The 6568-nt window shown below is 45.1% G+C and overlaps 1 non-coding gene across 1 annotated transcript; it reads left to right on the top strand.

Moving 5' to 3' along the window:
• Positions 1-873: 873 nt before the first annotated feature.
• Positions 874-979, top strand: LOC141569829 (U6 spliceosomal RNA). Its single transcript, XR_012493609.1, has one exon. It is a non-coding gene; the product is annotated as a U6 spliceosomal RNA (small nuclear RNA).
• The last annotated feature ends 5589 nt before the right edge of the window (positions 980-6568 follow it).

The raw sequence follows: 6568 nt of genomic DNA, 5'->3' as shown, positions 1-6568 counted from the left end.
GAATTGTTTTTACCCTTCAGATTCTAAATTGACATAAAATGATGACAGTGCCTCTTAACACTACTATTTTGCCAACCCCAAAGTCAATATCTGAAGGGGTCCACAATGGTTCCATGACTTTGTTGGGGTCATCTATACACAGAAGAACACAGAACTTTGGTCCTGAAAAATAAATACCATACCAATACAGTGTATCCAAAGATAATATTTAGATGGTAACTTCCTTTTGACAAACTCAAAGGCTTAGCATATTAATCATATTGTAATGTCCTCAACTGTCTCTCTCTATATGTGGATTTTCAAAATGGGGAGACTCTGGCCCAGCCTGGGTAGAGGCATATTCCTTTCAGCCAGGGGCAGAGCTGGAACTGCATGGACCCCTCCCAGGTAGCTGTTTTTTGCACTGCTCTACCCTGGCCACTGAGTGGGAGGCTAAGCTTCTGGACCCAGACACAGCACAAACACAAAATATAACAACGTGTGACAAGAAACACTATCTCCAAGCAGAAACATAACTTCCATTAGCATTTCCTTTGCTCAAAGTGATGGCGTACACTCCCAAAGAAATAAATTCACACTCCAATTCTCTTTCTATCTTTTCTCTGTGCATTGTGGAAGAGAAATAAACATCTCTTTGTCAATTCAGATGTGTTGTTTTTCATATGCTATGCTGCAGATCAGAGAGCACTTCAGATTATACAGAGAACAAAGACCAGCTCGCCTACTTACCTAATTACTAAGAAATGTCCATCTTTAGCAGTGTCTTCTAATAATACATCAGCTGCCACCATGATTCAGTCACATTCCAGGAAGACTTCTAACGAAGGTATGAAGCCCAACTCAAACTTGAGAAGATAAAAACTCACAAAATAGGTCTCACTTCGGAAGCACATATTCTAAAATTGGAACGATACAGAGAAGATTAGCATGGCCCCAGTGCAAGGATGACACACAAATTCATGAAGCACTCCATATTTTTTTTAAAAAAGTTCACAAAATAAAAACACGTAAATTATTGTCCTATTAATCTCACCTACCAAGCCCCAAATCACTGTGGCCTAAAGGGGCCAGCTAGAGCTGCAGCCAGGCTCCAAAGGAATCATTTAAAACATTCAAATTCCATGTGCGTACCTTTGTATCTCATCTACTTACGTGACAATATAAATGCATTGTACATTAGTTTGTCTGGGATATGATGGTGCTGAACCTAGTACCATCTTTGGTGGGCCAATTCCACTATTTAATATTTTCCCTTCCTCTCAGTGAAGGCATCCAATCTTCTTTTCACCCACCACAGTCTTCTCTAAGAGTTAAAAACCAAATTACTTCACTAAAGTTAAGAATGCCAGACCACAGCAAATCCTTCTGCTGCATTTCTAAATGTCCTTTAGAAGCTAAGATAGGAGCTGGAGATGGTAAACTTACAGCTTATGGTTTTCTTTTCTAGAGCTTATTGTTTTTTTCTTTCACTTAGCCCAGGATTCCTGTTTGTGAAACTGAGATGTCCTTATAGTATATCCAAGTGAATGAGTTTTTTTTGGGGAAAGCATTTCGCATACATAGATCTGAGGTCACCACACCATCTGATAAATCAAGTTTATATCTAGTGACACTTTACTTATGCCTGGGGTGATCACAGATCTCACTGTGCCCAGGGTAGTCCTGGGTTTTGCCTGTGGTCCTAGAGAATTAAAAGTGCCCCTTTTCACATTCCAAAGTGTCCTGGTTTGGATGATAAATTACATAGTCCATTTAAACGGTTTCCCAAGTATTGGGTAACATACTAGGTTTGACAATTAAGTTCCCGAACTTGTTGCAACGATGTTGTTAACCTTTTTTGATATCAGAGGGATTATTCATTATGAATTTGTACCAACTGGACAAACAGCTAACCAAGTTTACTATGTGGAAGTGCTGATAAGACTGCATGAAAAAGTTAGACGACCTGAACCTTTCGTCAACAATTCATGGCTCTTGCATCACGACAATGCACCAGCTCACAGGCACTGTCTGTGAGGGAGTTTTTAGCCAGTAAACAAATAACTGTATTGGAACACCCTCCCTACTCACCTGATCTGGCCCCCAATGACTTCTTTCTTTACCTGAAGATAAAGGAAATATTGAAAGGAAGACATTTGGATGACATTCAGGACATCAAGGGTAATACGATGACAGCTCTGATGGCCATTCCAGAAAAAGAGTTCCAAAATTGCTTTGAGGGGTGGACTAGGTGCTAGCGTCGGTGCATAGATTCCCAAGGGGAGTACTTCAAAGGTGACCGTAGTGATATTCAACAATGAGGTGTGTAGCACTTTTTCTAGGATGAGTTAGCGAACTTCATTGTCTGACCATGTAATGTATGATGTCTGTGTTGTGGGTCCTTCTCAACCCCGAGAGCATTAGTTCAATATCATAGATATACTACACTATATTGATACTTCATATTGGTAGCTCATATTGACAACTTTTTTATTATTATTGGGGAATATTGGGCAACTGTGTTTCTTCAGGGCCCATCAGTTCCAAGTCGTTGTCCTTCAATCTAGTTGTGGAGGGCGCAGCTCACGGGCCCATGTGGGAATCGAACCAGCAACCCTGTTATTCAGAGGTCACGCTCTAACCAACTGAGCCATCCAGCCACCCCCGACAATTTAACATTTTTAAATCACTTCTAGGTACTTTCAAATTTTGGGATCCATACAACAAGCCCATATAGTGTGAGTGGAGATATTAGCATCCCCATTTCCAGCTAAGACAAAGATCACTGATTTGCCTAAGACCACACACTAAGGCTTCTTTATTCCTACTCTAGAAGTGCTCTTTCTATTAAACCACAATAGAAACCTACAGAATAGTATTGAGATCGGACTCTTTTTAATACATCATTCAGCTTATTTTCCTAGCAAAAGGAGGTCTTGGAAACAAGTCCTACAGTTTTTTGTGGCCTGACAATAACCCTTTCACAAGTGTTGAATTTCCTATCTCTCTGGATCAAATGAAATTACAACCCAAGATTAAAATAAGACTTTTTAAATTGTAAAGTCAGTAAGCTTTAGAGAATGGAAAGAAAGGGACTCGTTTACGAGGCTCTACGTGTGAATTCAGGCAGGTCTTTAAAGTCTTGAAGCTCTGTCCTCTAGAGTAAAGAGAAATGGATCACAACACAAACATTTTCCATCATGGGCATTTCCTAAAATATTATCTACCTAGAATTTTCTTTGCATCCATCCTAGAAGCATTGGGATCTGGGACGCTACGAAGCACTGAAGAATGAATGTCCCCTTGCCTTAGTTTTCAGGACACCGTGCTCTCCTAGTTTGACCCCTCTGGCCACTCCACATCCTTCTGTACCAGACCTTTAGATTTGTGCATTCAGCTGGATTCCTCAGAGCTTAGTCATAAACACTCTTCCCTTCTTCTTCGTCAGCAGAAGCTATCAACTGGCAGCAGGCAAGTCACTTCCAATACATCTATGTTTTATCTGACCCAGGTCTGTTTTTTTAAATTGAGCCAACATTTAAAACCAAGACTTCTGTAGTCAAATCCAGATTCCTGGCTTCAGGTGAAAATCTACGCAATTACCACAAGGCAATATATGGCTGGAATAGAGCAGACAGCCCCAATCACTGACTCAAACAAAACATGCATCTGGCCTATATTCTCTTAGGTTACCTTTCTGGGCCCTATAGGCATCGGAGTTTGTAGTCTCTAGTCCACATACCTACCACGGCTTCAGGGACTATCTCTGCATACTAACAATGTCCATTTGGACATTTTCTGAAGTCCAACTCCACGCACCAGTGTGTCCTGAGGTCCACACCACATATCTGTGTCCTTAAAGGTCCAGGTGTACATACCACCTGTCCTCTGAGGCCCAGACCACACACCACATGTCCTCTGCAGTTACCCTTATTCATGCATGTCCCCTGTGGTCCAGGGCCATATGTCAAGCTGCCTGCCCAACATCTCCAACTGAAGAATAAAAACAAGTGTATCTCGTATTCAGCATCTCCAAAACTGCTTTTCCCCAAATCTGACCACCAGTGTGGTTTATCTCAGGAACAAAAATACTGTTTCAAGCTAGACATCTGAGACTCATATAAGACACCTTCTTATCCTTCAAACTGTACATTCAATAATCACCAAGTTCTACTGATTTACCTCCAAAACATCTTTCCAATGTTCCCATCTTCACTTTATCCACCTTGGACCACACCACCATCATTTGCATCCTAAACTATGCAGTCTTTTCCTAATTAGTCTTCCCACATGCATACCTGCACTCTTCCAATCCACTGCCTTGATTAAAATTTTTCAATGGCTTCCCACTATTTTGAATCCTTAATGAGGTCCTCTAAATCTTTTATGAGCTGACCCTCCAAATTGTTTTAGTATCATCGTCCTTGGTCCCTTTCCTCTATAGCTTCACTGGCCTTCTCTCAGTTCTTTGAAAATGCAGCCTTCTTTCTTGTTACAACACCCTCAGACAAACTCGTCTCTCTATCTGACACTTACCACCTTCCTCTCCCCGTCCGACCAGGTCAGTCTTTCCCAAATTGTTTCAGTATCATAGTAGACACAAGCATGGTGTTTGTAGATCATGCTAGGGGAATACATGAGACCATACGCAGCTAGAAATGACTATCCTTGAGTTCTGCCCCAGCCCCCAAGCCTGGCTGCCCCTGAGAGCTGGAGAGTGATTTCTCAGCTGGCCTGTAGCCCACTTTCAGCACTGTGCCCCAGCACACCTGCTGGGAGACCCGGCCCAGATGAGTGGTTCTCAAAGTGTGGTGAAGTGGCAGCAGCAGTATCACGTGGGAACAAGTTAGAAACGCAAATCATCAGCTCCACCCCAGGCCTACTGAGTTAGAAACTCCGGGCTGAGGCCCAGTCATCCCAGACCCCCACAATCGCTCAGGTGCCCCTCCCTGCTTTTTATTTTCATAGCACAAAGTACTTCTCTTTCACACTATATAACACAAACACTACCAATTAATTATTTATGTAGTCATCGTTCATAACACACTGTAATCTCTACGAAGCTAAAGACAAATTTTCCTTATTTACTTTGATCCACAGAGCACGGAGAAATGGGCAGGGGTGACCAGAGACTTTACCAAGAATAAGGACATAGTCTCGCCTTTTCACAAGTCCCCAAGGCTTTTAAAATATCTACCTGGGCATGCTCTCCGCCTAGACGGTTAGCAGCCTAGGTCCAAGATCTTATTTTAGGTTGAGTACACAGAAAGTACAACTCGAAGGAGAGACTCACCAAAGGTGAAGTCACCAACAAAGGCAAGCGGCTGAGATTCGGCATTGTGATCTTGACTGCTGCTGGCTGCGGGGGTGGGGGGGAAGTGGACAGAGGAACCTCGGGCCATCAACCTGCGTGCTGTGGAAATGCAAGGCCCTTTTGACCATTCAACAGGCCTTTCACAGTGGGGGGCCTAGGGTGCTTTTGGAGCCAGGCGGCAGGTGTACTGTGGTCATTAGAAGCCTTTGGGCCACCATCCTTCTCCTGCACTGCTTGCAGGGGCTCTTCTGGTCACAAGCAAGCCCACCCCTAGGGTTCCGTGGGTCATTTGGTCCCTAATCTGCCCGTGAGCTGGGGAACCGAGGGTTAACCGGCCTTCAGCCTGCCCACACGCTGTGAAAATGGGATCCGTTTTGGCCACCTGATAGGCCTGGCAGGTGTGGAGCCCAGAGCTCTCCTTGCTATTCAACAACCTGCCCACGGGCTGGAGAACTAACCCTCTCGGCCACCGTCCTTCGCTCTTGATGGAGTATCCAGTACCTTTCGGGCTATGCGCTGCTCCCCATCTGCAGAACTCAATCAGGAGCCCTTCCTGCCACCAGCCAGCCTGAAATCCACCCATCCGAGAATTCTGCATGATCTCAGCCTGCAGCGGAATTGGAAACAAAAAGGCCTTCCGCCCTCAGAGTACTGTGAAATACAAATGCCTTTTTTTATATATATACATATACCTTTTGGTGACCGTCTTTCCCGAGCTCTGGTGTTCCAGAGGGCCTCCAGGTCACCAACCTGATTCCCCGCGTGGGTTGCACAGGTCCTTCCGGCCCTCAGCCGTCTCTGCGCGCCGGGAAACCGAGGGCCTTTCCACCAGCGCTCCGGCCCACAGCTGCCGTACGCAATTGGGAGCCTTTCGGGCCACCGTACTGGCCTCAACGTGCTGCAGAGCAGCGTGCCCCTCCCGCCTTCCTACCAACTGCGTTTTAAGGAAGCAGGATCCTTTTCGGCTGCCACCATATACGCCTGCTGGTGTCCCGAGGGACTTTCCTGTCAGAAACCTGACTACCTGCTAACTAACGGTCCACATAGGTATTATCATTTCCTCTCCCAGCCTGCCGTGCCTGGGTCAGGCAGGGTGTCGTGCGGGGGACCCTGCTCTCTGCGCCATTTGTTGTGCATGGCGGCCTGCGGGGTCTCTGGTCCCGCTCCCCATACAAGAACGCAGGATATGGTGAGGCCAAAAAGGAACACCCACGGAGCCATAGGTAGGGGAGTCACACCACTATATTCTCGCTGGCGGCTGGACTCACACGACCT

The sequence above is a fragment of the Rhinolophus sinicus genome, chromosome X (assembly GCF_036562045.2).
Source record: "Rhinolophus sinicus isolate RSC01 chromosome X, ASM3656204v1, whole genome shotgun sequence".
Classification (NCBI taxonomy): Eukaryota; Metazoa; Chordata; class Mammalia; order Chiroptera; family Rhinolophidae; genus Rhinolophus; species Rhinolophus sinicus.
The sequence above is the reverse complement of the archived record's forward strand: the minus strand, read 5'-3'. Positions and strand labels throughout refer to the sequence as shown.